The following is a 26,129-nucleotide window of genomic DNA, read 5'->3' as shown; positions in this document are numbered from 1 at the left end:
CAGCAGTTAGACAGCTGTAGTATTTGTTTCTATAGTGCACTTTTGGGAGACTTGAATTGAGTTCCAGACTCCAGGCTTCAACCTGACCCAATCTTAGCTATTAAAGGCATTTGGGGAGGGAGGGAAGTGAATCAGTGGACAGAGGATCCCTCACTTGATCTGCCTTCCAAAAAAAATGAAAATGCATTTACAATTTTGTTGTTGTTTTTTGGTTTTGTTTTTTATTTCTTTTTCTTTAGTTACTTCTTTTTTATTATTATCACTTTATGATACAGTTCTATAGGTCATGGGATTTCCCTTATCCCCTCCCCAATTCCCTCCCTCCACACTGAATTCCCCTTATATCATTATTATAATATAGTTCTTCATACACAGTCATATTTCCATCATTGTGGGCATGGACAATGGCAGGGAATCCAGCATCCTATTGTCAAGATATAGTAAATAGTTTCATCAGGTGTCCATCTTCGTCTGGAAGGAGAAATGCATACTGCATTGTACCCTCACATCTGGGTATGATAGTCTCCATTACAGTTACCATACATCCCCTTAAATGAAGGGCCACAAAGCAAAATCAACAACAAGGAAAAAAAAAGGAAATTAACAGCACCATGAAGTTAAATAACACACTATTGAGACTAATATGTCGCTGAAAAATGCAAAAGAAAATCAAGAACCTTCTTGATGAAAATGTATGATCTATGAGTCATTGAGGAATTTAATCAGAAGAAAGTGTTTTGAAGAGATGAAACTAACAAAAAAAATCCATGAGATAAGGTTTCTGCTGATCTTTGTTGGTGAAATGTGTCTCCTGTAGACAACAAATAGATGGGTTTTGTTTTTTTACCCAGTCTACTAATCTCTGACATTTGATTGATGAGTTTAAGTCATTTATATTCAGGGTTAATATGAATGGGTGACAATTTGGTCTTGTCATTTTAGCAATGGATTGTTCATTGATTTAGCTTTCTGTTGTTATTCTGCTGGGAAGTTATTCACATTTGGCTTCGGTTTTGGTGGGCGCAATTCCTTCGCTCTGTGAGGAGAACATCTTGAAGTATGATTTGTAGGGCAGGTTTGGAAGAGGCATATTCTTTTAACTTTTCTTTACTATGGAAGAATTTTATTTCATTTTCAAACACAAAGAAAAGCTCTGCTGGATACATTATCCTGGGCCGACAATTTTTTCTTTTAAAATCTGGAATATGTCACTCCATTCTCTTCTTGTCTGTAGAGTTTTCTGTGAGAAGTCTCATGTGAGTTTAGTTGGCATTCCTTTATATGTCAGTTGATTTTTTTCACATGTACATTTAAGGATCTTTTTCTTATGTCCTACTGAATAGAGCTTGATGATCATGTGTCTTGGTGAAGATCACTTTTGATCAAGCCTGTTGGGAGTTCTGTGCCCCTCATGGATCTTGTTTCCCAATTCTTTCTCCAGATTAGGAAAATTTTCCCTTATTATTTCATTAAATACATTTGTAATCCCAACTTCTCTTTCTGTACCTTCTGGGACTCCTATAACTCTTATATTTGGCCTTTTAGTAGTGTCTCTTAATTCTTGAATACTGTTTTCTCCTGATCCAGCTCTGCTTCCAGCATTTTGCTTGTTTCTCCCTGGTAACAGAAAATATCTTCTAATTTTGATATTTTTTTTTTGTTTTGCCTCCTTTATTCTATTTTGGATACTCTCCACTGAGCTTTTAATTTGCTCCACTGTATTCTTCATTTCTGATATATCAGCTTTCATTTGATTCACTTCCAGTGTGACATATTCCTTGAATTCCTTGAATGCCTGCTTTACGTGCTTCTCATTAATAAGAAGTTTTATAACTAATGTTTTGAATTCTGTATCCCCCATTTTCTCAATGTCTTCCTCAGTTACTTCTGAGGTTGGCAAATGGTTTTGCTCCTTTGCATGGGAGTCTTCAGTAATATTAATTATGTCTCTGTCTCTTCTTTCACTCTTGGTCATTGCACATCTGGTTATCAGATTCTTCTCCTTGGGGCAAGTTTCTAAGCTCTGTCACCTACAAGTCCTCAGTTCAATTTTATTTATTGCAGTTGATATATGGCTCTTTACTTAAAGTCACTTGTACCACTCCCTCCAGTGAGTTCCAGGTATAGGTTCTTATGTTAGATTTCCACCATGGTCTCTGTAGCCCTAGCTCCTGGCTCACCATTCTCCACCTCCTTTGATACTCTGCTGAGGCTGCACCGTTGTCTGTACAACCTTTCTCCCACTTACGATTGGAGCAGGTCCTAGGATTAGGGAGACAACAGATGTCCTAGATAGCTAGCTTATTGGTGGTGGGGATCTTGCCGGAACCTGTTGACCATTATGTCTGAAGGCTACACGAACCTATTTTGACCTGTAAGAAGCCACAGTCAGTATTATTTTCCTGTGGGATCAGTGCAATGCACTGAGCTCGGTGAGTTCTCACCAAGCTCAGTGCATGTGCAACTCATTGTTGTCCTTGCAGACTTAAAGTTTTTCCACACTGTACAAAATGGCACCTGATGTGCCACTACTAGAGTTCTTGATCTTCTGGTCATCAGGTCTGAGGGCTACCCAGACCTACCTTGGGTGGAACCTGTGGGATGCCACATTGTTTCAGTTTGCTGAGCCAGAAATGAGTCACTCCCAACTCAGTGCATGCACAGTACTGTCCATAACCCTTGCCTCCTTAAACAAAATGATGACCAATATGGCTCTAAGGGGCAGACTGGGCCGTGAAATCCACCCCATTCCCACACTGCCTGTCTGGGATCTGCTGCTGTGTCTCTGTTCCTTATGAAATCAAATAGACCAGCAGGACGGATGGTTCTTTGTCTGGGTTCACTTCTTGAACTCCCAGCAAAAGTCTCTTCCCATCTGGTTGCTGCTGCATTTCTGGCTGCCAGTGCGATTCGGATCGCCACTCGCTGAATGACGCTGGGATCAGTCACTGTAACAGCACACCATTTTGTTCACTGGTTTCCTGTGTCCGTCAGTCTCCAAGTACCTCTTTGCTGTTGTTCTGTCGTCTCCTGTTTCCTGGAATGTGCTCTCTCTGCTTCATATTACTAATGTTTCTGTATCTGTTTAAAGCTGTTCTTACTCTATTCCACTGTCTTGATTGTCCACATTTACAATATTTAAGTAGAAATTAAAATGCTGAGAATTTTGATGATTACCACCAAAATAAATAACCTCATACTTCTTGAAAAAAATAGCAAAAGTGGTATTATTTGATACATAGATATTTATAAATAGTTTTCACTGAATTACACCGCTTGCTTGGTAATACACTGTTCTTTACTCTTAGAATTTTAGAAAAAAAGTTTGTTTTGTTTTTATTTATCTCTCTACCTACCTTTCTATATGTCTATTTGAAAGCATACCAAGAAAGAGGAAGAAGAAGAGGAAGAAGAAGAAGAAGAAGAAGAGAGAGAGAGAGAGAAAGATACAAAGAGATTTTTCATTTACTGATTTACCTCCAACTCCAAATGATTACAAAGGTTGGAACTGGAATAGGCTAAAGTCAGGAGCATGGAACTCCATTTGAGTTTCTCATATGGGTGACTCTATCCTAAGTATGTGGGTTGTCTCCAGCTGCTTGCCTTGGTGAATTATCATGGGGCAGGATCAAAAGTGGATTATTTGACACTTGAATTAGTGCTCCTAAGGTATGTCAGTGGCATAGGCAGAGGCTTAACTCACTGTTCTCCAAGTGTACCCCCTCATGTTGCATCAAATTCCATTTTATGTAATCTTAACATACTTCCAGTGCCTTAGTTGAGTTTGCACCTCATTCCAATAAAGTTTACTGCTGGTACATTCAATGGGGAGCAGTAAATAATGGCCCAAGATGTTTAGTCCTTGCCACTTAGCAAGGGAGTTATGTGTTGAATTACTGTTACTCGTATAATTAGGGAATGAACCAGTACTGAAAGATTCCATTTCTCTCTGTCTCTGTGTTTCTCTACCATCCTTTCAAAGAAATACGTAAACTTTTGTAAATTTATGTTTACAGCAATACTTTAAAATTATTTTATTTTCCTGATCATTAATGTCCCCACTGTCTATTTTTATGTCATCATAAAATTTGAATATCAATTCAAATTGTTTCTCCAATTTTTAACTATGTATTTTTTTCTATTGCCATGTGTGAGTTCTCTATATATCTTGGATCTTAACTCCTTGTGTAATATATGGCCGGCAGATGGGTCTTCTCAGTCTATAGATTGCCTTTCCCTTATGTTGGTTATTTCCTTGGTTATACAGAAACCTTTTTAATTTGGTACAGTCGCATTTATTTATTTTCACTTTATAGGTTCAAATTTTGCTATGAAATCTAAAACATCACTGTCAAAATCAACATCTGGAAACTTTCAGTCTGTGCTTTCTTTCAAATGTTGTATAGTTTCAGATATTATATTTAGTCTTTATCTTGAGTTGGTTTTTGCACATCTATAGCATTTTAATTCTTTTTGTGTGTGTTTACATGTTCCTAATTGTGTCTGGTTGTTTTTTTTTTTTTCTGGTATGCCTGGATTTATCTCTATATGTGCAATTCTATTCTGTTGGTCTATATGTCTATATCCCAATATCAAATTACTTTGACTATTATAAATTTGTCACATAAATAGATCAGAAAGGAGTATGTATCCAATTTATTTTCTCTGTGTATACAAAAAACATAAAATTCAATGAAAACTTCGCAAGATATTTGTGTAACACCACAAAGTTGACATAAAAATGTTCAAAAGGCAAATGAATGTGCTTTGTATCAGAAATTACTGTGGAAATACATATCAAAATCACTATAAAATGGAACTTGAAAACAGTTGAGATAATTAGAATCAATAGGACAGTGATAAGTAATATTGAATAAAGTGTGGGGAAGTGAAATCCTTATACAATTTTGGTAAGCATGTACATGAATGTAGACATTATGGAAAATACAATAGAGGTCCTTAAAGAAATTTTAAAATAATGGAATTATTATGTGGATCAGCAATATCAATCTGAGTATATACCAAACAGAAATTATATCACTGCATTGTAAAAATATCTGCACTCCCACGTATATTGACACTCAACTCAAAATAGCCAAGATATAGAAACAAATTACATATACATTGATGAATGAATAAATACAAAACCTATGATTGGCATGCACACATATGTGGTACACACTTTTTTCCTTCACAAAAATATGATCTTACACTGAGTGATATTATAAAGTTGACGAAATATTTGTGTTTTTCCAAAAACAATGTATTTGGACTCAGAATGCATGTTTACCTTGGTTGTTACAGAGAATATGAATATACTTACGAGAAATAATGTCAAGTGGAATAGGTCAGATACGGAAAAAAGTATTGCGGAATTTCATTTATCTATGGAATAATAATAATAATAATAATAATAATAATAAAGATTTATAGGTCAAATATACGCAGTTAACAGAATAAAACTTGAGACCACAAGTGTGAGGATTAGGGATGGACTGAATTGGGAGACGTAGGACAATTCTGTCCATAAGAGTAAATATATACTGTACACAAGTTTAAAAAATATAATATACAAGTGAGTATTACATTTATTCATATTCTGTTTTACTAAATGAGTAGTGATTTTCTCAAAGTAAAGATGAATAACTATGTGGTGAAGAATACGACTTTCGCAGTATAATGATCGTTTGTACTACCCATGTGTCTATCATCTATCTGTAGTAACTGTGATGTGCTTTAAGTATATACAGAATAATATTTAAACAAAGAAAATAAAGATAAAACTAATGTCAGACACTCAAAGGCACCATACTTAATCTTCATATTCACAGAAATGATTTTAATCCTACTGAAACAAAATGCCTTTTAGAGATGATAAATTTTGAGTCACAACGAAGACTGAACTACATTCAAGCAAATTAATTCATGAAGTCAATGTTTGAAACTAATGTAAACTCTAGAGTCTGCAGTTGTTTATGTTCCTAATTCTTCCAACATTTTAACATCTATGTAAGCAAGAAATCTCAATTCCTATAAGATTACCAGTAAGCAAAATGTTGGAGACAGCATAAACAACATTTTGAGAAACATGAAAGTAATGATGCTTCCCTAAAGAACACTCTCTTTTTTTAAGATTTATTTTTATTGGAAAGTCAGAATTATAGAGAGAAGGAGAGGAAGACAGAAAGATCTTCTGAAGCCAGGAGCCAGAGCTTCTTCCTAGTCTCCCACAAAGGTGCAGTGTCCCAAGCCTTTGGGGCATACTCTACTGCTTCGTAGACCACAAACAGGGAGTCAGAGAGGAAGAGGGGCGGCTGGGACACAAACTGATGCCCATATGGGATTCCAGCACATGCAAGGTGAGGACTTTAGCTACTAGGCTACTGTGCTGGGACTCTAAAAAAAAAAAGACTCTTTTTGAGGACTTAGTTTTTCATTTTCTTTCTCAGGAATTGAAAGTCTCTGTTGAAATATATATCACGTCACAAGTGAAAAAATAAAATTACGATTTTTCCACCTCATAACTTTTTATGAGTAAACATGTATCTTTCTAGCTGAAAGGGAGAAAAGACACTACCTTTAAGATAATTCTTCACTTTTTCTTTATATTTCACATCAGAGAAGATAATAGATATGTTTAGGATAAAGGCTTCACATATTTTGCTAAGTAATGATGAGAATAATAGAGTACAGTACATTCAAGCCAGCTTTGATAAAATTTAGGTGAAATAGTACCTTGTTTTGCTAAGTTTTCAATTTAGTTACAAATAAATGAAAACCATAGAAAAGCATATTTACAATGCTGTCTTCTTCAACCATAGATCTGCAGAAAAAGTGTTCATGCATTAGAAAATATTTGGTGCTGAATATTGATATATAGCCATCTTGTGCTGTGAATAAGCTTATAAATTACTCCCTTTAAATGGAAAAGATATCCCATGAGCCAATTGGTTGAGTCACTTAAATACATTGCACTGTGCCTACCTCTTGGTAATTATACCAATTAGATCAGAGCACCATTTATCAGAGTGCCAATTAAGTGAAATCTCTACTTTCTGGAACTTATAATAAAAACCCAAATTAGACAGACCAAACACCTTCCATGTTTATGTCCAATTGAGTTGACTCTTGATCATGTAACACAACAATAATTTAGCCAGTGTTTCCCATTCCATGTCCTGGAGTTTAGCCAGCTAGAGGTATACTTTATTCATTCAGTTTGCTCTGTCATTTAAATTTGAAGTTAAAAACCTTAACCCAGAAATATTGGCTTAGAATATTTTGTTTAAAATTACTTCAAAGAAATTTCCAAAATCACACTGTAGTTCTTGAATTGTTGGATATGTCATTATGATTGACTAGAATGTGTGATCTTTTTTAGTGCTGAATTTTTCAGAAGATGCAAAAATATTTGAATATATAATTAGCTGAATTTAAATAATAATGGAAAGAAAAATTTAAATACTTGTAATGACACTGTTGTTAAAAAGGGATCAATATAGGTAATTTTTAAATTGTAAAATCAAAGTAACTTTTCTAGATGACTTTCTAATATCTCTAATATCCAGTAAATGAAAGAGATATAAATTAAGCAACTATTTTAATGGTTGACTGAACAAAAGTATAAAGAATTATGCAAAATGATAAAGAAGTCACTCTATGAGTGCGTTCATGTAGTCACACCATTCTAATTTGGTCAGGGTACAAAATGTGACGCAGCTAGCCATAACATTAACTTTGTTATTTATTTTTTGAAACTGATATTTGGAAATTACATATTACCAAAAATATCAAACAAATACAATTCTAAAACAGAATAGTTTACTTAAAAATGTCTAAGTCATTCTTCTGTTGCCAGTATCTACATAACGAATGGTTTTATGAAGTCACAGGAGCTGTTCTTACTTATTCAGAAATCATCTCAATTGTTTTAAAAGAAGGAAACTCTAAGGTATATGTAGTTGGTGTATTATCTAATGTATAAACCAGCTTCTTCAGATATTATGAACCTCAGTGTTGTGTATGTCAATGATAAATAGCAAACATACTTATGGTATGAATATATTTAAATATACCCTTTAATTGCAAGAAAGTTATACATTTTTACAGGGGAATGAGGTAGTACTTGAAGGTTGAAGAGATGAAAAGAGTAAGAAGAGACAACAGATATGAGACAGCTTTTAAGAAGATGAATGGTATAGGAATAGAAAACTTGTTTTGTAAATCAAGCTACAAAGAACTAGATTGGACTATGGGATGTTGGACTCTGTGTTTGGTTTATGCTTGCAAAGAGGAAATCTCAACTGTACTTGATCAGTGAATATACAACAAGGTGGAATATTCCACATGGGGGGAGGGCGGGAGAGGGGTGGGGTGATTCCCAGTTCCAACGAAACTGTATCACATAATACAATGTAATCAATGAATAAAAAAAAAGAATTAATATGTATTAAATGATTATAGTAAAAAAATCCATAATGTATGTTTTCTTTAAGGTTTGAATGTTATACTATGTTTTAAATGATGTGCAGAAAAATTTGTTTTCCTTTTGTTATCAAGAGTTTGTTAAATCATAGTCCTTATAAACATTTTATTCCACAATTACTTTTATGAGTCACGCAGCAAAAAAAAAAAAAAAAAAGAAAAAAGAAAAAAGAAACAAGGCTTGGGACTGATTTACTGAATATCTATAGACAAAATATTGTTCTGAGAATCTAAGTAAGTATAAACATAAATGTGAAGTACTCCCCATTTATAACAATTTACAATCTGAAAACTAGAACAGAAAAAACTTACATATGAATTATTATAATATAGAAAAAAGGTGAATTAAAATGTGTAAAATCATATCTGAGAAGGATTATCAGAAGCAGTCATCTTCGATTTCTTAGTGAGAATTAAGTAATTCTTCAAATTCAAAAGGAATAAGATCCTTGCTTGTTCGTATAAGCTCCTGATCAATAGGAGCTCAGGTTTGGAAGATGAAAAAAAAAATGTTCTAGTTAAGACTTGTGAACTTGTAGTGTCAGTGGTGAGGAAAGTGAGAAATAAGGCAGAGAAAAGAGATATGTAATGCTAAGTTGGTCAACCAGATTGAGAAACACCAGTCAAAAACAAGTGACACTGTATTTTCCATCACAGTGCAGATTATGTAGGCAGTTCTGTGAGAGTATGATTTTGACAGAGGAGATGGAGAGTATGATGTTGTCTTTAAGGAATTTCATCATCAAATATTCATTCAAGATCCATCGTGTGTCAGGGCTGCTTTGATGGTGTAACCGCTACGAATAGTGCTACCGAAATGGAAAGTGAAGTCCTAGTGCTCAGATCATTCAAAACTGAGAGAAGCAAACATGCAAGGAAGCACTGTAGTAGTGCTGTGTGAACAGGTTTGGAAAAACCATTAGGAAGCCAGGAGATGCTGTGTTTTACCAATGCCATGTGAGTAGAAGCTCCAACGCAGTGGTGCACTGGACTGAGTTGGATCCAAAGCCCAAATTAATATTTTAAATTCCTAACTCATAACACCTCAGAATATGACTACATTTAGAGACAGGGCTTTTGAAGAGGTAATTAAGCTTCAAGGATAAGCCCTCATCCAGTATTAATAGTCTCTTTACAATGCAAAGGAGATTATAACTCATAAAGAGGAAAAACTGTGTGAAGACTAGGAAGACTACCATCTATAAGTTAACCACACTGACCTTGTTGGAAATGAACCCCATGGTCACATGGTATTAGATTTCTCACTTTTAAAATTGTAAGAAAATTTGTGTTATTTAACCTACAGTCTGTGGTTACTTTAAAAAAGATGCATTTGAGGCAAAGAGCTGCCATTTGCTCGTTCACTACCCAAATGCCTTTAAAAATAGACAAGGTGGACAAAATCAACAACAGCAACCTGGAACTCAATCTCAGTGTTCCACGTGGGTGGCATGAGCACATATTCTTGAGTTGTTTCTCGATGCTTGCCTTGTTGGCATTAGTAAGAATCAACTTGGAAATAGAGATAGGGCTCAGAGCCAGACCCTACCACAGGGACTGAGGACCATCCTAGTTAGTGGCTTAAGATTTGTGCCAAACACGTACCGTTGTGCTACTTTACTATGTCAGTCCTAGAAACTAATGCAAGTGGCTTAAGAAAATAATACTCATTTAATTTGTTCTTGAATATGACAGTCGATCAGATTAAATTAGCTCTAGTCCAGCTCATCAGTGATCTTTCACATACTTGCAAGCAGGTTGTCTTACTGTCTCTCTCTATAACCCCACCTTTCAATGTCTTCCCCTTTTCTCCCCTCAAATATATGAACACACTGAGGGTACTTAGATGTTTTATATGACAACTGATGTTTCCCAAATAAGTATTCTAAAAGGAACCAAAGTGCATCCCCATTCTTAACTCAGTTTCAAGGATCAATCAATGTCTTTTCCACTAATACATTATAGAAGCAGTTACAAATTACCCCCACAGGTTCCAAGGAAGGGATTTCTACTTCAGCAGTGAGAATATTGCTGGACAAGTTTTAAATTTTCTACTACCTTCTATCCTTAACTACATTGCTTTAGACGAAAGACTGCATGCAGTATTCTGAAATGTAGAATGCATGCAGCTGTTCTTAAGATTTCTGAAAAATATTATTAGCACATTGGCCTGCAGCTTAAGGTCCAAGATCTCATTCTTTAAATAGAGTTTATTTACAGATGAGAATCATATGTTCATTTGGTATGTATATCTTTGATAACCATTCTTCTCAACATGAAGAAATATGAAATGGAGAGACAACTGATCTTACCCCTCCATGCCTATACCTCATGGTGAGGAGACAGGGATAAAATAACCACTTTTATCTACAGACTGCGGGGAGCAAAGGACACACAGCATATACCATTCATAGCAATCCAGTAACCAGGCTGGGTATTGCTGTCAATTCTTTGATTAGGTGGCTTTCTCTATACCAAGTCTGACTCTCCATGGCTGTTGGCTCTGTTCTTAGTTTTTCTTTCCTATTTCTAAGTTGTACTTCCTCTTTTGTATTTGCATGTGCTTGTAATGATGTTGTCATTTCAGCCTACTTTCTCCTGGTATAAGATTTGGAGCCCAAAGGTATCTTTTCCATGTTCCTGTACCCACAATCCAAACTGGCAAAGCTATTCATGAATAAATAACCTTAAACTTTGAGATTGTATTGTATATATAAATATATTATTAGTGGGGAGCTTCATCTGAAGTCTAAAGATCTGTTTCTGAGATTGTGAACTTACCATGCTCACACAGTCGGCCTGTCATTTGTAAAAATCGGCCAAAACAGGTGTGGGAATCTGAGAGCCTCTCAATATAAACCAGCCATGAGAGATGGCCTGGTCTTCTTGGCTTTGTTCCAAATATGATCATTTTAAGAGAGAAATGAGAACGTTATGTTGTGGCTCAACTGGCTAATTGTCTCTTTACCTGCTCTGGGATCCTATTTGGACACTGGTTCATGTCCTGGCTCATCCACTTCTTATCCAGCTCCCTGCTTATGACCTTGGAAAGCAGTGGAGGATGGTAAAAGTCTTTGGACCTCTGTACACATGTGGGAGATGCAGAAGGAACTCTTGGCTTCAGCTCAGCTCAGCACCGGCTGCTGCATCCATTTGGAGAATGAACCTGCAGATGGAAGATCTTTCTCCATGTCTTTCCTTCTCTCTGTAAATCTGCCTTCCCAATAAAAATAAATACTTTTTTCTTGATGCAGAGAGAGAAAAGGAAAAAAACAGTGAATGTGCAATTTTCCTACATTAACGAGCAGTAGGACTCACATAGTTGTCTGTGTCATCCCATGTCAGGCAACATAGTCAAAAAAGACACACCCACCTTCAGAGGGAGGGGCAAAGAGTACATTTCTAGTTGGAGGAGTGGTTGGATTCTAGAAACACATTCTTGTACATGGTACTTTGAGGATAAGTATCTGTCCCAAAATGGATGTGTGGTTACGAACTGCTTGAGAGAAGTCAGTATTTCACACACATTATTTTAGCAATATAATTCATTTTTAATAATAAATTATTAATCAAAGTCAAACATATGAGGAACTTTTAAGCTCCATTTCATTGAGTGTTAACAGTAATTCAAAGACATAGATGCTGTTATCATTCTTTTTGATAAATGAAGTAATGGAGACTTAGATATGCTATTTAATTTGCTGTCTAATTATCCAAGTTCACACTACCACACGAGTCCTAGAGTGTGTTTAAATACTCATGGAACTAGCACTATCAAGCTAGGGATAAGAATTTGTCCTAAAAAAGATGTATAATGCTAGAAATACAGTTTCCAATTTGTCAAAATGGGTTGATATAGTGAATGACCAGAAGTTCATTAGATTTAACAGCTAGAAAGATGAAAATTGCAAACATAGTTAGGGACAACTTGATAGTGATAAAATTCGTTTTTTTTTAAATGCATTTTCTCAGTGAATTATGTTAGGCCAGCACCCAGGCATATCTAGGAAAAGTTGACCATAGAGGCGTTGTAGAACAGCAGGGTTTGAGAGTAGAGAATAGGACAGGAAGGAAGCTAAATAGTAATCTGGATCCACTAGGAATTTCTGGTCATGTGTTTACCTGATTGCCATCAGCAAAATTAGACACTTTTATCCAGCCACATACTGTTGGTTTTGATCTAAACTAGGAGGAATGTTAGACTTAGCCACTGTTGGAACTTTTCACCTAACCATAAAAGACCAAGGGAAAAGACATCAATCAGAAACATGCAAATTAACTAGTTAAAGAATTGACCTTACATTGCAACTAAACTCACAGGGAAAGTAAATATAAGATAGAATAGGGAAAAACAATACAGAGGTCCAATGCAGTAAAGATCATTAAAAAATTGTTTTTAAAAAGTAGAGTAGAGGCTTGTGTGGTGAGTAACAAGCTAATGCTCATTCTGCAAGTGCTGGCTGGCATCCTTTATGCTTGTGGGTTCATGTTCTTATTGCTTCATTTCAATCCAGTTCTCGGCGTGTGGCCTGGGAGAGCAGTAGGGAATAGTCCAAGTCTTTGTTTCCTGCACCCACGTGGGAAATCTGATGGAAACTCTTGACTTGTAGCTTCATATCAGCTCAGCTCTAGCTTCATATCAGCTCAGCTCTGATCAATTGTTTAAATGCAGCCATTTGGGCAGTGAATCAACAAATGGAAGACCTTTCTGCCTCTCCTTCTGTTTATACAATATATCTTTCAAAATAGAAAAAAAACAATGAATAGATCTTTTAAAAAATGAATTCCACAGCCATTTATGTTATCAAAGACATTTAGTGAATATCTGCTCATTTACAAATGAATGACTGAACTATTTTCCTACTCTTACCATTTCCTTGAATCCACTTTCAAATAAAATAACAATTTGGTTTGGTTTGATTTAGTTTCTTCTCAATCATCACTTCTCAAGTGTTTTTTCCTCTTCTTAGGTATTAACTATGGGAATTAACACCTCTATGAACATACTTCACCAAAGACTGATAAACAGTCTACGTCATTCTCTTTTTGGGTGATTAATCAGACATGTGTCTTAAAACATTGACCAGAATTTCAGTTTTCTAAGTGGAAACTTGCTATAGCATGCGCTGTAATTGATGCTATCTCTTCCATACAATTTTTCCTCACTTTCCTTTTGGTGTTTCCTGGGATAATCTCCCAAACACTAATTACAGCAATTATGATAAATCTGATTAGCAAGACCATGCTTTGGGGAACAAAGCATCAAACAAAATCTTTCCTGAACTCTTTCCGGGAATTTCTGCAGCTTCCATTCTAAACTTGCCAAAGTTGCATGGTTTATTTGTCCAACCCATTAGGCTGTGATCCCCAAGAAAAAGTTAACTGAAATTGATTGGTTTTGTTAAACATTAATTTGAAGTATCTGTTTAAATCATAAAGAAAGGCTAGATTGGGTTCTCGATATTTTAAATGTTATTTGTCACATGTTATTGACATTATGATTCCTTAAAAATTGAAAATACATTAATTATAGTATCAAATCTGAAATTATACCACTATTATATTACTATTCTTCGACTGTTACATTTAAAGCAGTTGGATGTTAAAATCTCTCTCTCTTTCTCTCTCTCTCTCTCTATATATATATAGAAAGTTAAGATTTAGTGATTGTTTACCATTTATCCCTTGTACATTTTATCCTATGAAATTTTTAACAAAAACAACAAAAATAACTAATAAAATTTATTTTTTGTGCCATAAACACCTAATATAATGGATATTGGGTAAATACGATAGGATGTTTTGTGACAAGAGAGCATCGTTTTCAAATAATATTTTTAAAAGATTTGTTTATTTTTATTGCAAAGCCAGATATACAGAGAGGAGGATCTTGCATCCGATGATTCACTCCCCAAGAGGCCGCAACGGCTGGAGCTGAGCCAATCTGGAGCCAGGAGTCAGGAGCTTCTTCCAAGTCTCCCACACGGGTGCAGGGTCCCAAGGCCTTGGGCCGTCACCAACTGCTTTCCCAGGCCACAGGCAGGGAGCTGGATGGAAAGTGGGGCTGCCGGGATTAGAACTGGTTCCCATATGGGATCCTGGCATGTGCAAGGCGAGGACCTTAACCACTACACTATTACGCTGGGCCCCAAATAATTTTTAATGCTCCAAAATTAAACTGATTTTTTCACTGGGGAATAAAAATATAGCTCTTCATAATATTTTATAAAATTGTATTTGACTATCTTCAACTTGACTGCTATTTGTATACCTGGATGCTTCTACTAATTGCTTTATGGAGTTCAAATTGCTATGATGACTAAATATCACAATCATTGTGTACCTCAACCAAAAGTTATAGTAGCTGTGACACAGATGTATCATACGAAAGTTACTTGCATTTGCAAGTCACAAGTGCTCAACTGTCTGCTTTCAAGCAATTAAGCAGCTGCTACTTCAAATCAATGATAGTAGACTTTGGTTGTCTTCAGTTTAGAAATTGTTGTGCAGCATTTTGGCACTTTGCATCATATTAATGAAGCCACTTTGCTTTATGCTGTTGTGACATAGCTACTCGGCATCTTTTCTTCCTCAGCTGGTTATTGCATTACTTCATCTGTTTTCTTTCATCCTTTGTCTTATTCGCAGGCTTTGGCTTTTCATAGTTTTGAATTCCCCTTGTCAAGAGTAAATTCACAGTCTTTAAAATGTATAGCTAGGTGGTCTGAGCTGGTTGAAATATGTTGGAAAATTTATTACCTAAAGCTGTATGTGAAATGTTTAGGAGTTTCATTTGAATTTCCTAAACATTTGGGGAATTAAATTCATGAATATTACGCGGTATGTTTGGTGAAAGCTAGCAGACAAGTAGACATTCATTGATAGAAAGAGAAGTCCAGTTATACTGGCTTCCATACAAGTAAAAGTTTTAGGTGATGACTTGTATCTACATGCATGTAACGGAAATATTCACAAAACACTCATCTAATTTTCTGAATGTGCTTCTAATTTCATGTTCATAATTTAACAACAAGTTTTACTTTGTTCTAGTACCATCTCAACATATCAAGACGTTTGAGGAGTCTAACAGCAAAATTGTCTGAAAAGTAAATAAGATGAAGTTAAACTAAATATTATTTGAATACTGCTCCACAGTTTTTAAAAACACTGTGTTATTCCATACCCATATGTCTTTGTAAAATCTTCTTTGTCGAAATTCATCATTCCAACACTATCTGTTGCATTAACAATCTTTCTCTTATTTCTGATGAAGTAGGGGCTGGTACAAACTGTGCTGATTCTCATGGTTATTTAATTTGATTTTCAGTGCTTTATTACTATGTTATTACATTCTACTTCAATATTACTGATCTAGCATTGCAAAGGATTTTGCTTTACTAAGGTTTACTTAACAGGACTAAAAAATAAAATGCGTCAAAAACATTAACAAAAGTATCTCAAAATTCCATGGGAAGGAAACTGAAATAGAAATCTAGTACAAAAACTTGGAAAACAAGTGCAAACAAAGAACTCAGATGACTTCTATCAGACATAACTAACTTGGAAATTGATAGTGTACTGTCAAATGTGGAAGGCACAGCAATCAATTTGTAAAAAAATTATTGTGACTTCAGTTTTGGAGAAGTTGGGTTCCTTCAGGGTAAAGATTTATTTATGCTTATAGTTAATCACAGTGCATAGACTAGAAATTCATATTTGGTTATCAATTATAGTAATAAAGTATTTTACATTCTGAATGAGCAAGAAAAGCATAAAGGAAAACCTTTGTACAGAATGGAGATCAACCAACAGAACCTTACCTATTTTTCCTTGCTTTCTCTGCATAATTTTGACAGTCATCAACTTAATCATTTTTTTTCCCTCAATGTCTTCTAGAAGGGTTTAAGAAAGAAAATTTCTTCCACCTAATATTGCAATGCCAGATATGCAGAGAGAAGGAGAGACAGAGAGGAAGATCTTCCATCTGATGATTCACTCCCTAAGTGACCGCAATGACCAGAGCTGAGCTGATCTGAAGTCAGGAGCCAGGAACTTCTTCCAGGTCTCCCATGCAGGTGCAGGGTCCCAAGGATTTGAACCATCTTGACTGCTTTCCCAGGCCATAAGCAGGGAGCTGGATGGGAAGTGGACCTGCTGGGATTAGAACCGGTGCCTATATGGGATCCCGGGGCATTCATGGTGAGGACTTTAGCTGCTAGGCCACAGCGCCGGGCCCCAGATTGTGGGCATCTTATGTGCAAGAAAAGTGTATCCGTGGTTAACAGTTTATGTCTTGCTCATCTCCTGACATTGGATTGAATCTCTTAATGCCTGTTTTCTTGTGATCTGGCTTGTGGACTTGCACTAGAATTTACATCATAGTTATCCTGATTCTCAGCCCCTTGGACATGACCTGAATGCAAATCACTGTCATTTCTGAATCATTAACTAAAACATGACAGGGACACTTTCAGCATACACATTCATGTGAGCCAGTTAATATAGTAAGCTTCATTATCTCCACTATCTCATCATGATGCTGAAAACTTCTAATTCAAACTATTTTAAGTTATGCCCATCTATATTTATACATCTATCTATATTAATTCTGTATCAAAGTAGCTCAGGTAATTTGCATGTATAGTAGTATAATAATGTATAGTATATATTTAGTAGTTTTTATTGACCTATTAAATTTAATTTTAAGAAGTATTAAATTCTAAACATGTGTTTATCATCTTCATAATTAAAAATGAAGGGCTTAAGGACTATACGATTGCAACAACTTGGAAAAGCAAATATATACATGTAACACAAATGTTTTAATTCAGAGTATACTTGGGTTAACATCAGATGAGGAAAACATGGTGATACTTTAAAATATGTGATTTTCTCAGATTTCCCAAATACATATAATATGACAATATCACATATGTGGTATAATTTCATAATGTGGAAGATAGTTCTATAGTAAATGTTAGTAAAATTTATAGATAAGTAAATAGTGGAAAATGTAAATCTGTTTATCATTCTTGGTTTATCATTCTAATGACCCTGGTTTAGAAAGGAGACACCATGATTCCATCCTCAATAGCTCCTCCCTTAGTGATTTACCAATTGGACAGGCTTCTGGGATCACATTGGGAAAATACACTAGATAGGAGTAACTAGGACCTGATTTCTAAGAATTTCGAAAGCTTGTACACTATTCTGCCAAGGCACTTTCAGCATCCTCAGCCATTTGCTGGAGGATAACATTTTTTCTCCCAAAACTTCAGAAAGCCATTTTCCAGGAAATTATCACAAGCTCCAGATCCAGACACTTTTTCCAGTCTATCTAATGCTAAGTCATCAAATTGTTCCTATATTCACAAATTCTCATCTTTTATTGTGTGAGTCACCAAACGACTTTTCCCACAAGAATGTAGCACTCTCAAAATCCATTGTCGGGGTCATCTCAGCAAATATTTGAAAGAACCTTTTGTCCCAAAAAAGATATAATAGTTTCCTAAGCCTTCTACTTGTTACTAGTCTAGGAATTATAGGGGAGATGAAGCTAAAGCTTGAGTAGACAAATCACCACTTGTGAAGTACCTGTAGTATTAAATGCCTCTTGAAGGTCTTCAGGCAAAAAGGCTGCTAACTTTTAGCATTCGCATGCACTCATTGCAGGTAGCCTCAGCCTATTTCTTTGTACACAATCCCTCCCCAACACCCTCCACACACACACACACACACATGCATTAGGTGGAGTAATGAGAGATATAGCAACGTTAGGAATTATATGTTCACTGTTCTTTAGATACTCCTGCAATAATCATTTCTGTAAATAAATAAAGCATGTAAATTGTTTCTTCAAATTTTAGTGGTAGAGAATTGTAATTATCCCATGTTTTAGAAAATTATCCTTAGATATACTATTATAATTTTATATGAAATAAAATCTTATTTATTGTAAGAGTAAATATGTTTCATGTGGCAGATAGAAACTTCATAAATGTATATACATTCTCACAGTTAGGGAAACAATGAGTTCCTTGGGATGTAACAAAAGGATGGCTGCCTGAAGGCTAGATCGAGTGTCCTTAAGATGTAGTGCCCCCTAAATATGAATGTGCATGAGGCCATGCATTCAAACTCATGTGTAATCTATCCATTCCTTTCATCACTCTATTTATGTAGACAATTCTCTACTTTAGAAAAGCAGTTTTTCTCATTCAGATGATTAGATAAGCTTCATAAATTGTTGTCTATTTCTAATACGCTTTCCTTGTTGTAAAATCCAGAAAAATCATTCTGAAGGAAAATCTGATTATGTGATAGCCATAGGACTATTTCTCAATGAAATCAAATTGCTTCTGGCTTAAAAATTCATTCAGTAAGATAGGAGCATGCTTAAGGTCCAAGAACTCTTTCTTCTCATCCTAAATATCCCTCATAAACTAATACCCATCGTATATATTTTTCTAGTCATTCATTTCCACCATGTGATCATGTTTTGTCACCCACCACCTCTGAGATTCTTATCCTTGCCATGGGCATGTGCTACCAGGAAGTTCTACTCTCCCTTGAAAACAGTATACAGCCTATACCACTTCACTTCTCTAGCCTGTTGTCTTTCCCAATCCTAATCCCAACTTGAGCTATGAGAGTAGTATGTGCCCAAATAGATCAATCCAGATCGATAGAAAAGATTTATTATTTAATAGTATTGTTGTAAGTTTGTATTGAATTATTGAATTATAATTCTTTAGATTTCTCAAATATAAATAAGGGTAATATTTATTTTGTGGTTTGATGATTTTACTTTTACAGGTAGTTTTAGATTTATGGAAAATTAAAACGAATGCACAGAAAAAAGAAACACAATTCCAAAGATTGCTTATATATCCCTTCACCTTAGTAACCCAATTATCCCTATTTATAACATTTTGAATTACTATAGTAAATGTGCTATAACTAATAGACTCATAATTGCACACAATTCCACAGATTGCTTATTTACATTATGCGTCATTCAATTTTATATTTTTCTTACTTGTACTTCGTAGTAAACTGGAAATTTATGTTCTTTGTCTTATTAATGCAAAGCACAATTTCTTGAGATCTGCACAAACATATGTAAATTCTGGTGATATTTATCTAATGCATTTAATTCATTAGGCAAGTATTTGCTAAGTAACACCATTATGTGGTATGTGGCTATAGGATCTGAGGAAACAAGGACAATGTCCCCACTGTCACTAAGCCCCCAGTTGCAAAAACAAAGATGAACGTAGAACTGAAGGATCAGGTTTCAGGTTTCAGTCCTGGAATTGGGCATCTGTAGAGTGAAGGCAAGGGTTGTTTAGTTAAGACTTTGATGGTGGAGGTAAGTATGATACTTTGAATGGAACATGAAAATTTGAATCAGATTTAATGGACAAACAAGAGGAGAAAAACACCTTAACCAATAGCATATAAGAAAGCATAAAACTGTCAGAGTACACAATGATGGGTAAAGAAAATTAGAAAGAAAGTTACAAAACAGTATGAAAGCCATGGGTCTGTAAATCAAGAGCCTGTGGTTCTAGGATTTCTAAGCTAAGGTCTTTAATCTTTGTCTTCAAAAAATTATAAAAGTCAGATTATTGGTTTGGGAGACAAGATTATTAATTTTGTTTTATTAGAAGTATGATTTTATGTTACTAGGGCAAGTTAAGTTTAAAAATATGAGCTTATCAGTTTAAGTAATACGTTTAAAAATCGCTGAAAAATGCATAAAAAGCTGCATTGTGAAAAAAAGATGTCTCCTGCCAAATTGTAGAAAATAGTTTTTCAGATTAATTGTGATTTAAGTTTATAGCCACCAAAATCAAATTCTTGTGGACAATAGTAGAATTTTGTCAGAAGATTAGTTATTATAATTACAAAAGCAATGGGTTAATTGGTTTTGTTAAGCACATGATATCATAGGTGAATTCATAGAGACTTTGAGAAGATGCAGTATCTTTGCTTTTTAGCTTTTTCCATGGCATAGATAATGAGGAGAAACTTTGGAATTCATTTTATTTAAGTTGTATGTTGTTATTATAAACTCCTAACACATATTAAATAAACAGAATAAAACAAAATTAATATAGAAAATTAAATCAAACTTGCAGTGTGAATGAATATACAAAATTACACCCATTGGTAAAAATCAAATTTCACAGAATATGAAGGGAGCTAGATGGGAAGCAGGACAGCAGCCATATGGGATCCTGCTGGGCAAGGACTTTGGCCACTATCCTACTGTGCCGGGTCCTGTTTTATCTTTTAAAATCATCTCACTACTTCTTAATCCGTATTTCTGGTGGAATAACCATATTTGATTAGGATAAAGAATTGAAATTACCGATGATGATATTAATACAACACCTCAAGTCAAAATCATCTTATAGATTACCTCACTTGTTTACTGATGAAATTAATTAGGCACATTTGAATTATTGGTGCAGCTACTATTTAAAAAGATATTTTGTTGCTTAGTTTTCATTTTTTTACTCAACTGCTACACGTTTGTGCATGTAAAGAAACATATAAACTCCCTAAAAACACTGGTAGCATTTCAGTACCTGGTTCAGATGTCCCAGGATAGAGTGATACTATTCTTCACCCTGTCTTTACTTTGGTCAGCATTCTGTCCTTTTTTTTTTTTTTTTTTTTTGTCCTAACTAGCTTCAAAGGCATCATTGGCAATCACAGAGTCCTGAGAATTACAATAGATGTATTTTTTCTGAGCTATTCAGGCACACAAGGCATATTTTTGCTTATTCACATATTCATGTATTTAGATGAGGTCTTCTGTGCTTCTATCTGCACTGTATAATGTTGGCACATTAGGGTCAGAAGACCTGTACAGCCAAAAGCAAATTTATGACTTAGGTCTGGAATTCCTTAATGAAATTAAATTGGAGACCACCTATATCAACACACACATACACACACACAGGTTCAATCTTGTGTAGCCTAAATTTAGGTTCTCCAATTGATGTATTATATCTTGTGTCGAATTTGCAAGGTAGTACTACTCCCCATACCAATATTTGTAAGTCTTTAGTTATACAATGGTTAATATTTACATGCTATAAAGACCATCATCAAAAATAGATCTTACCTTATTTTCAGGTTACCTCTAATGTGTTTTCTCTAATCAAAATCATTCAGTGTAGACATCTGATTAAAACATACTTTTTTACATTATATATACATTTGTTTCTTGCTGCTTTCATGTGCCGGATTCTTCATTCACTCTCTCAGCTCCTGAGCACAGTGTTGCGCTGTTGGAATGATGCATAATTCTCCCCAGAGGATCTCATAGTATCAAACCATTAATACGTCAGTAAACACCAATGGGCTGTTTAGTCATAGCAAAATACTCTGACTTTCTTAAAATTAGATAATGCAGTTTGATGGCTTTAGAGTCTAACTCTGGTGTTAGTTTAAGGTTGAATATTGCCTGTACCCTGTGCTTGTTGTGCAACACTGGGTAGGGATAACAACAGTAATAATAATTATCATGATGGGGTAGATGTATGTAAAGATTGAGACACTGACACACAGTATGAACTCACGTGTCATATGGGAGATGAAGAAAGGAATGATTGTGTCTGCTTCACTGATACATATGCAGGCTGATAGACAACCGGGAAAAGGTTTCAGGCAATCAGAGAATTATGATTTGTTTCTTTGCTTTCTATTTAGGAGTAATTTATTCATATATAGAACAGGGCCATATGATCTCCTGAACACTGGAATTAAAGCAAAAAATAGTTCAAAAATGTTACTCTCTGAGTATATATTCTAATACCAAAAGACGGACAATAAAAAGAAAATGTGCATAGCATCAGCTTCAGTAGGCGGAAACAACTGTGAACAGAATATTGTAACCCAACAGTGTAACAATGCTGGCTTGCTTGCTGTAACACACAGAATGGCATGGAAGCCCTAGCCAAGGTGACATGCAGCAGAAATGTAAATGATTTGATGGAAGCTAGTCAAGTTCTGGATTGTTTTAGCAAGAAGAAAGGAATTGGATAGCTCTGAGGAACAGAGGGTCAGTGCATTTGGTGAGATTGTGAGCGGCAGGATACAGCCTACTAGATGTTGGTGAAGGTCAGACATGTCCTCCTTAGTATTGGTAGAATTTTCTGAGGGGAATTTTGAAACAGGTGATATAAATAAATAAAAGTTTTGTCTGGATCATGTCTTGGGAAAAAAAATGACGAAAGACTAAGAGCACATACTGAAAAGCTCCAATTAAGTGGCATTGCAACAGTCTTGGCAGGGGCAGGTAGTCATGAACTCAGGTGCAAGAAGTGAAGAATTTTTATAGAGGATAGATTCTCCTTGAAGTTAGAAATGGAAAACTCGGGCCCAGTACAGTAGCCTAGTGGCTAAAGTCCTTACCTTGTAAGCGCCATTGTCCCGTATAGGTGCCAGTTCATATCCCAGCTGCCCTGCTTCCCATCCAGCTCCCTGCTTGTTGCCTAGGAAAGCAATCCAGGTCAGCCCACAGCCTTGGGATCCTGCACCCGTGTGGGAAGCCCTGAAGAAGCTCCTGGCTCCTGGCTCCGGATCAGATCGGCTCAGCTCTGGCCATTGCGGCCACTTGCTGGGTGAATCAGAGGGCATAAAATCTTCCTGTCTCTCCTTATCTCTGTATATCTTTTAAAAATATATCTCTTTAAAAAAAAGAAATGGAAACCTCGTCCACAATGGAAGCAACAAGCATTGATTAAAGGAAACCATAAAAACATTATGATTATTTTGGGAGATTCAAAATGACAATCAGGCATTGTTAAAAAAAATCTTGTGTACCCAGGGGTTAAAACCATCAGCTGATCAGAGTGATGGACGGTGGCGGGCACTGTGCTTACTAGTAGTACATGTAGGAGCCTGGACTGGGAATGCCTCAAAGTTTTTTTTAGGGGGATTCCCCTGAACAAAATGGAGGAATCAAAGCATTAATCAAAAAAAGATGGAAAATGGAGTAGATGAATCAACCACCTCAGCTTTATGCTTGCAGCGGAAAACTGGACAAGGGGAAACCCTAAGACGGACTATGTCAATCAGTGGACTCTGCACCAGCCTCATCATACCTGGACTGTTGCTGATGGTATGTTGGAGCTTCTAATTGATCGAGGTGACGCTCTGCTGGCTCTGCCTTCAAACCTGAGAGGGCCTCCCTAAGAGGCGGTTGAACTTGAACTGGACAAGTGGGATGCTGGACTCTGTATGGTGTAAACTTTTAATTAGGGAATCTCAACGGAACTTGAGCTGTGGTTATGCATCAAGGTGAAGGAATTCATGATGGGGGAAGGGTTTGGGGTGAAGGGGGGGGGAATCCCAGTACCTATGAAATTATGTCATGTAATGCAATGTAATTAATGAATAAATGAATATTAAAGAAAAAAAATCTTGTGTAAACCTTACAAAAATGTATTCATACTTTGAGACTTGATTATTGTTTATAGCCATGGGCTATACTCGGTGGGGGCAACAGGAGAACAGTGCTATTTTTTTTAACTTGTTACTTGAGTTTAAAAACTTTTTGTTTATATTAGATGAACACATTTCCTATATTTTGCAATACAACTTTAGAAGTGTAGCAGTACTGCTACGCTACACTCCCTCCTTTCCATGTTCCCATCAATGATCTTTCTTCCTTTTTTATTCTGTTTTAAAAATTGTTACAATTTTATACTTTTAGTTCATTTCACAATTACAGTCTTAATATAGCAATACACAAAGAACTCAATAAATAATAAGTATATACACATATAAAATACATATATGTGAATATATATATATATATATGATTCCTCAAGAATGTTGTAAAAGGCTATAAAGAAAAATATTATATTGTCAAATTCACTCATGCAGATTGTTTTTCGGTATTCTGTATATTAGCCACTACAAATAAAGTGTGTGATATAAAGCCCAGCTTGGTAGTCCAGCTGTCTAAGTCCTTGTCTTGCTTGTACCACCATCCCATATGGTTGCCAGTTTGTGCCCCGGAGCCCCACTTCCCTTGGCTCCCTGCTTGTAGCCTGCTAAATCTGTGAAGGAAGGCCCAAAGCCCTGGGACCCTGTACCTGAGTGGGAGACCTGAAAGATACTCCTGGCTCCTGGCTTTCAATCTGTTCATTTTTGGCTGCTGTGGACGCTTGGGGAGTGAACCAGAGAGTTGAAGATCTTTCTTTCTGTGTCTCTTCTCTCTGCCTATCTGCCTTTCCAATAAAAATTAAAAATACATAAATGTTAAAAAAGGAAGAGATATATTTAACATTTTAGGACTGATTATTTCAATAAGCGTAATAGTTTTTGATTTCACACGTTTTATTGAAAAAGGCAGAATTTCATCATGTTTTAAGTCTGAGTAGTATACGATCATTCATGAACAACCCAATTGCTTTATCCAGTTATTAGTTGGTGGACATCCCTGTTGATTTCATATCTTCAGTTTTGTGAATTGACCTGCATTAACTGTGGAATAAATACCTCATTTATTGATTTTATTTTGTTTGGATATTACCAGGAGTGTTATGGCTGGGTCTGTGTCCAGATTGCTGAGGAGGCTTCATACTATCTTCCATACTAGTTTAAATTCCCATTAAAAATGAATTAGTGTCCCTTTCCCCCATCACACTAGACAGAACTTGCTGTTTTCTGTTTCTTTGTGATAGCAATTCTAACTGGAGGGAAATGAACTTTCATTGTGGTTTCAACTTGCACTTCTCTAATGCCTAGTAATCTTGAGCATGTTTTCACATCTGTGGATCATCATATTTCACCCCTTAAAAGTTACCTGCTCATGCCTTTTGCCCATTTTAAGTGACTTGTTTGTTTTGTTGTTAATTTCCTGAAGCTTATTATAATATAGATTTGAGATATTAACCCTTTGCAATTGCTTAGGTTGTGAATATTTTCCTTCATTGTCAGTTACCTCTTTGTATGGCTGAGGTTTTCCTGTGACTTACAGATGATCCTTGGCTTAATGTAATTGAATATAGAAGTATATATATATGTATATATATTCAATTATTGGTATATTTTTATATATATACATATATATAATTTTGCTTTAATTGCCTACCCTTTGAGATCTTTTTCAAGAAGTTGCTGCCAATGTCAATGTCAGGTAGAATCTCCCCAGGTTTCTACTCTAGAAATTTGATGGGATCAAGTCATAGGCTAAATTATTGATCCACTTTGGTTTTAATTTTGTATAACATATTGGGTAGGGATCTTGTTTCATAATACTGCTTTGTGAAAATTTTATTTCCAAGCATTACTTGTTGAAGAGACTACTGTCCTTCAGGGACTGATTTTAGTTTATTTGTGAAAGTAAGTTGCTTATAGCTGCATGCATTATTTGATGGAGTTTCTATCCTGTACCCTTGATATTCATATCTATTTTCATATTGGTATAAGGCTGTTTGGATTATTACTGCTCTGTAGTATGTCCTGGAATCTGGAATTGAGATGCTTCTAGCTTTATTTTTGCTTTATAAAAATACTTTATCTGTTTAGGGATCTCGTGGTTTCATATGAATTCCAGCATCATTTTCTATACATCTGATAAGTATGTCACTGATGTTTTGATTGGGATCACAATGACT

The sequence above is a fragment of the Ochotona princeps genome, chromosome 2 (assembly GCF_030435755.1).
Source record: "Ochotona princeps isolate mOchPri1 chromosome 2, mOchPri1.hap1, whole genome shotgun sequence".
Classification (NCBI taxonomy): Eukaryota; Metazoa; Chordata; class Mammalia; order Lagomorpha; family Ochotonidae; genus Ochotona; species Ochotona princeps.
This window is presented reverse-complemented; position numbering follows the sequence as displayed.